Source organism: Gavialis gangeticus, unplaced genomic scaffold (assembly GCF_001723915.1).
Source record: "Gavialis gangeticus isolate Ggan-Ray unplaced genomic scaffold, GavGan_comp1, whole genome shotgun sequence".
NCBI classification, from domain to species: Eukaryota; Metazoa; Chordata; order Crocodylia; family Gavialidae; genus Gavialis; species Gavialis gangeticus.
This window is the reverse complement of record NW_017729000.1, coordinates 10,701,088-10,708,149: the sequence shown is the minus strand read 5'-3', so window position 1 is coordinate 10,708,149 and position 7,062 is coordinate 10,701,088. Positions and strand designations below refer to the sequence as shown.

The window sequence follows — 7,062 nt, the reverse complement described above, 5'->3', positions numbered from 1 at the left end:
TGATCCTGTTTGAAATTGTGACCTCTTGCAGCAAAGGCAGCTTCACAAAGTCCCCCCTCCTTCCACTTACAATTATTCAATTCCAGAGTATGTAGGTATTTTCTAGATGATACCACTAATCCCCAGAAGCCTATGGACCTTCCCCCCCCCTCGCCCCCCCTCTGCTTTGTTTCAGACATCCTGGAAAGAGAGAGTCAGCCACTGAGAAAACCCATGCTGGCTTACACTTGTGGGATCCAGTAACCTCAAAGGTATTTCTCCAGTTTCCAGCAGAATAGATTCCCCATGCATGCAGATCTATCAGGCCTTCTGGGTGTTGCCTCCTTTTGTCCTTCTTCAATCACAAAGATGAAGTACATAAAGTTAAACTGCAGAAAAAAAACAAAACAACTATCACCACACAGCTGATAAACCAGCCCTGACAGTTTTCAGGTTTTGGTGTCTTAGTAACTGTCAACAGGAATTAAGTTTTAGGCAGTCAGTGAAAGACTGGCATTAGTTTTCTGGCTAGATTCCTTGGACTATAACACCTTCTACATTTGCACCATCTCTTATGGGAATAAAGCTGGAAGATCTTGCTGCATCCAAGATCCACTCAAAACAATTTGAGGGGAATTAGAAGAACGCAGACAGACATCCACATTTCTGGCCCCTTGAGCTGTCCTCAGACAATGGATGGTTCTTTGGAGACTACTGCCAGCCCAGGCTATGCTCACCTACATTTGGGTGAGGTCCAGGCAGAGTCAGTGGACAGCCCAAGTGCAGCATCTCCTCTCCCCTCCTTGCTCTCCCTGGGTTGTAGAAAAGGGCAGTATAAAAATCTGCAGGAGGTAAGAGTGGGCCAGATCCCCTTGTACCAGCCGAGCAAAGAGAGGAAGCATAACTGAAAGGGAAAAATATGGCCTCAAGGTTGCTCTGACCTCCAGCAGTAGATAGCAAGAACTTCTCTACTGACCAGATTTGGCACAATAATAGAAAACAAGGGTTGGAAGGGACCTCAGGAGGTCATCTAGTCCAATCCCCTGCTCAAAGCATGACCATCCCCAACTAGATCATTCCAGCCAGGGCTTTGTCCTGCCAGGCCTTAAAAACCTTCAAGAACAGAGATTCCACCACCTCTCTAGGTAACCCATTCCAGTGCTTCACCACCCTCCTAGTGAGATTTTTTTTCCCTAATATCCAACCTAAACTTCCCTTGCTGCAACTTGAAACCACTGCTGCTTGTTCTGTTATCTGCCACCACAGACAGTCTAGCTCCATTCACTTAGCAGCCTTTAACTATTTGAAGGGTGGTTTCAATCAAATCCCCCCTCAGTCTTCTCTTCTGCAAACTAAGTAAGCCCAGTTCCCTCAGCCTCTCCTCAGAAGTCACGTGCCCCAGCCCCCTAACCACTTTCATTGTCCTCCACTGGACTCTCTCCAGTTTGTTCACATCCTTTCTGTAGTGGAGATCCCCAAACTGGACACAGTATTCCAGATGTGGCTTCACTGGTGCAGAAGAGGAGAATAATTACTTCCCTTGATCTGCTGGCAACACTTCTACTGGCCCAGTATGCCATTAGCTTTCTTGGCAACAAGGACACACTGTAGACTCATATTCAGCTTCTTGTCCACCATAACCCCCACGTCTTTTTCTGCAGAGCTGCTGCTTAGCCAGTTGGTCCCAAGCCTGTAGTGGCGTATGGGATTCCTCCGTCTTAGTGTAGGACTTTGCACTTTTCCTTGTTGAACCTCCCGAAATTCCTCTTGGCCCAATCCTCCAATTTGCTCAAGTCACTCTGAATCCTTGCCCTATCCTCCAGCCTATCTACTACTTCCCCCAGCTTGGTGTCTTCCACAAACTTGCTGAGGGTGTACTCCATCCCATCTTCCAGATCACTGATGAAGATATTGAACAAAACCAGTCCCAGGACCACTCCCTGGGACACTCCACGTGATACCGACTGCCAACCAGATGTCAAGCCATTGATTGCTACCCGTTGAGCCCAATGATTCAGCCAGCTTTCTTTCTACCTTTCTATCCACATAGAGAGAATATACTTTCTCTGGCTTCACGCCACCACAAACTGCCCTCCCATATCAGTTAATACAGCCTTATATCAGCTAGAAGGTCCACTATAAGAATCTTCAATTGATTTTCAAAGTCACCGTTATATCTCCCATTTGCACTTCTGACTTAAAAGGGACCATGCATCTGGCCAGGCTTCCTCTGTAGTCACTTACAGGTCTATGATAAATTATCAGGGACACAGGAGATAAGTATAGTCAACTCCTTGCCTTGCCTTCTCTGCCTCTCTTTGGAGGACAGGTTTTCTCCACTGTCCCCTATGATTGCACACCCTGTTATTTATGTCTGTGGTTGGGGACAGGGGGGATTCCAGCTACCTGAAAATGGTTTAAATCCCAGTCTGGGAGCTACTCTGAACTCTCAGAGCATTTTTACTCCGTTTACTGTCACCATTGACATTTTCAATAAGTTAACCCTGGAGCTCCCCATCAGCTGAAAAATCACAAAAATTCTTGTGTGTACAAACAGGGAAACTTCAATGCCAGCTTCTTCAAATGTAGTGCTTCCAAGCTACAAATTATTGGGTAGATTCCTATGTGTCATCTCCTAACAGATACTGTTCCAAATCGGATTGTGCACCTTTACATTGCTTCATCCCCTGCCTTTCCCAGAAATACCTTCATACCCCTCCCCCACAGAAGATTTACAACACTCTAAAAGCCAAAAGCAACTCTGCCAGAAAATCTAGCTTTTCTTAAATATCTGATCTATGCTATGTTTTGCTGGCCTAGCTATGTTGGCTCACTGTCCCTTAGTCAACACAGCTGTGCTGGAAAAACTCCTGGCATAAATACAGCTGTGTTAACAGGCAGAATACTCGTCAGCACAGCTTTATATTATTTAGGGAGGTAGTACAGCTATGGCAGCAGAAACACCCCTTCTGTTAGCACATGCTTCATCTTCACTGCCAACACAGCTCCAGTGGCAGAGGCTTTGTAGCATAGATGAGCCCTTCAGCCCTGAGGATCATGCTCCCTCCCCTATCAGTTATGCTTTTTCCCCACTGGCATTTCCTTGCACATACCTGGGACATTTTCCAGCCCTCTAACATCTTCCTTTTTCTACTGAATTTGCATGCCATCACTTTGGAGCCATCAAAAGAAAATTAAATAGCTATATTTTCAGTAATCATAAGCATCTTCATCTAGGAATCTCACTAACTCCACATGACGTTTGATTGTTCCTGCTTAAGAGGAAGTCGCGTGAACACAGTGTAAAACAGTGGAGAGTAAAGCATTTGTCAAAAAGACAGTTTTGTCCTGATCTCTCAACAGGAAGCTGATGTTGCAGATGCTGATCCCTTTTTCAACTGGATTAAGCTTATTGACAAATTCATGCAGGAAAGGTCCATCAGTAGGTACTAACCCTCTGAATGCTGGCAGCTGCAGTAAAAGAGAAACGGGGTAGAAAATTCTGGACAGGCCCTGTTCATGCTTTTCCACAGCAACCACTCTAGTAGCCTGTGTCACAGTGACAAACTAGCCACACCTACTGTCTGATCCAGGAAATGGCAATTCTTATATTCTAAGACACAGTTTACAGCACTGCTAACCAGTGACCACCCTTTGGCCAATTCAAACCTCTGTAGGCAACTATGTGAAACTCTGAGCACAGAAGGAATAAACTGCATCTGTGGACAAGGGAAGAAGGCACCTGAACAAACAGAATTTCAGTTCCAGATGGAGCATATTCGTCCTGATTCATCTTCTTTCTTTCTGCAAATGTGTTGGAATTAATTTGTCTCTACGGCTCTCCCTCACTAGTTGAGCCTCTTAGAAACCATGTTTGCTCCAGAAAGGCCATATGCATCTAAAGTGGATGCACTGCAACCCTTCCAGTATTTTGAACCATTGCTCCAATGCGGAATGGGCCTCTAGGGGGGGGTTTGATTAGCTCCTGGTTTTGTCTAAGCAGGAAGTGATGCACAGGCAAGATTTAACACTAGATCTGTGCATACCCTGTTATAGTCACTGAAAGTTTCCTTTTGGCACAGCTCACTGCTTGGCCCAGGTTCTAGATTCCAAATCAGGAAAAGGGGACTCTGAATATTAAGAACCTTTTTTTTTTTTTCTTTCTGGTGCTTCCCGCAGAGTTTGGCAGAAACTCTGGGGATGCTGGGTGCAATGGGTATTTCTGGCAAAATGATCCTTCAGACTTTACCTGCAGAATTTAATGCTGTGTGCACTAACTTCTGCAAATGCTCTGTTCCACCAGATCTTCAGGCCTCTTTGAAGGAGCACACTGGAGGCAGCAGCCAGTGGGAAGCTTACTGAATGATGTATGCTACAGGAGGAAGAAGAAATGCTGAGTTCCCATTCAAATGAACCTGCATGTTGTTACATGTCCTATTTCACATGTAAATAACACTTTATATATTCATAGCACCAAAAAGATATCTGACTAATTCTCACAATACCTCAGCAAGGTATGTAGGTACACATTAATTATCACAGTTTTACAGATGAAAGAACCAAGGCAAAGAGGTGAAGTTAGCAACACCACAGCTGGGATTAGAGCTCAGGACAACCTGATACAAACCCTTCACCCTTTTCTCTAAAATAGCTGTTCTGCAATTTTCTGAAGAGTCATGAGTTTTATTTGGAGATCTTGATGGGTATTTCCCACCCATCAAACAAAATTCACACTCCCAAATAGCATAAAATGGAAGACTCTCAAACTCAGATTTTCCAAATACCTTTGCGGCCTAAGAAAGTGATTTATAGGTTAAAACTGAGAAAAACTATTAATTTAAGTAGCTGCTATTCAGTAATCTACAAGACCAGGCAGCAATTTATATTGGGATATTGTATTTTGTATTCACATAGGACTTTATATCCAGTGATTTCAAAAAGCAAGTATTCCTAAATTCTCACAACACCTATATAAGACATTAAGCACATACTTCCATTTTATTGGTTAGGTAGCTTACAACACAAAATTACCTCGTCCAAGTTCATATCCCAAGTCAGCTGAGACGTGGACACTGAAGCCAGAACTTGTAACTCTGGATATCTTTCTTTGATCAGGGAGTAATATGCTATTGCTGTCACCATGAGCTTAATTTGTTATGAAACATGTACAGAATTAAAAAAATAATTGTACCAGTTGTGTTACTGGTATCTTAAATATGGTAGGCTAGCAAGAAGCAAAATAATACTCATTTTGTATTTAGACTGATAGCTAAAAAGTAATGGAATAACAGCAACAACAGGTTCCACGGAAAAACAGTTGTAGTAAATTTGTTTGAGTCAATAAGTTTGTGTTTTTTTCATTTCTTTCTTTTCTAGCTATTATAAGTTTACAAAAAGCCCAGGAGAGAAGGGATTTTCCCTTGACTCCTCAATACAATGGAATTAGAATAAAGTGAAATACTGAGGGAAATCATGACTTTTGAAGTCATGCAGATAAGGATCAGTCTACTTTTGAATTTAAAAGAACCTCGTGGGAGAGAACAGATATTGTCTAACTTTGACTTCAAGCAGGATATACACTAGTCATCTCATTAAGATGTTCCGTTATGTCAGAAACATTATTTCCCACCAAACTGTTTTGTCAAGGTCCCTAATATTTGATATCGTATTAATATGGGAGAAGAATGCAACTCACATGAAAAAAAATGAAGTTGCAATATTCCTAAAAACCTTAGGACACCTGCCAAAATGACAATGCAATTATAAATAATATCAGCAAGGGAAGGAAGGAAAAGTATAGATGCTTACTTTTAGTAAGCACAGATATTTACAGCCAACAGCTACCTTAAAAATCCAGGGGCATGATGATATGACCGGGAACCCAGGGCAGCTGCCACATACAGCAGCAAGAGGGAACTTATGGTTGTTGCCACACAGCTGGTGTGATCATGTGACTGGAGTAACAGCCTTTTTCCCCCCAGATCTCTTACCTGCAAGGTATCACCCAGGATGCCCCACCCTAGTTACACAAGGCTCTTTGGATGAATCTGATATCCTTTATTAGGCCAACTTACATAGTTAGAGAACAAATTTTAAGCAAGCTTAACCACCCTAGCTACATCACTGTGAGAACCAAATACCCTGATGCAACTCAGATAGACTTAAAGGAAGTAAGAACATAGGGATCAATGTTCCTCTCTACCAAGGAAAATAGAGTCAGCAGAAGCTGGTGGAAATGGCTGAGGAACAGAAGATACAAGGGCTTTAGGACAGTCTCCCTGCTCCTCGGGGATCTTGTGGGATGTAATATTCCTATTCAATTGGCTAAATGGCTGGGAGGGAGACAAAGAGCAGTAACTTTCTGCAGCTTTCTCCAATCTCAGAAAAGTGAACTGAAAACAACATATGAAAACTTTTGATAGAAAATTGTGATTGCCACCTGCAAAAGCAAAACAAATATTAGGAATGTTGTTTGAAGATACATACCAAGTTCAGAGTTGACTACATCTCAAGGCACCTACAAAATAATTAAAAAATGATAGGGCAACAGTCTTAATCTCCAGGCAGGCCTGTTCTGAGTGTGAGTTTGCTCTGATAAACACATTGCTGTACAATGCTGATAAGTCATAACAGTGAGAGACATGTTTAAGACTGAACACCTGGGTTTGGGTTCAACTTCATTATGTTTAGTGTTCTTGGAAGAAGACCAGACACTTACAGCCTTTCAAATTAAAGATGCTTTAAGGTAGATTATATAAACAAATATGGATCTTATAATATGAAGTTAAAGGGGGAGAGGGAGAAAAAGAATGGCACATAGGCATTGTGCAAGAATGCTCAGTGATGAGCTTTTTATAAGACAGATGTGTACATATTGCATATATTGGTTTGTTTCACTTTGTTTTCTTTTCCTGGCCTCAAGGCCAGAAATCTACTTTGATGAGTATCAACATGTCCTGTGGCTCAACCTAAAAACTCAAGGCAGGTGAGTGACTCTTCTCTTGTCCACAACATTTTCTGCAACACATGCCACATCCTGCTGAAGTGTTGGGATTTGTGCGTAGCGCTAAGGTATGTGGGGAC

The 7,062-nt window shown here is 42.5% G+C and overlaps 1 long non-coding RNA gene across 1 annotated transcript; it reads right to left on the bottom strand.

Moving 5' to 3' along the window:
• Positions 1–230: 230 nt before the first annotated feature.
• On the bottom strand, positions 231–5,857 carry LOC109290102. The gene is made up of 4 exons (XR_002095522.1): positions 5,788–5,857; positions 5,011–5,124; positions 4,229–4,351; positions 231–368 (listed from the first exon to the last, which is right to left on the bottom strand). It is a non-coding gene; the product is annotated as an uncharacterized LOC109290102 (long non-coding RNA).
• Between the last annotated feature and the right edge of the window lie 1,205 nt (positions 5,858–7,062).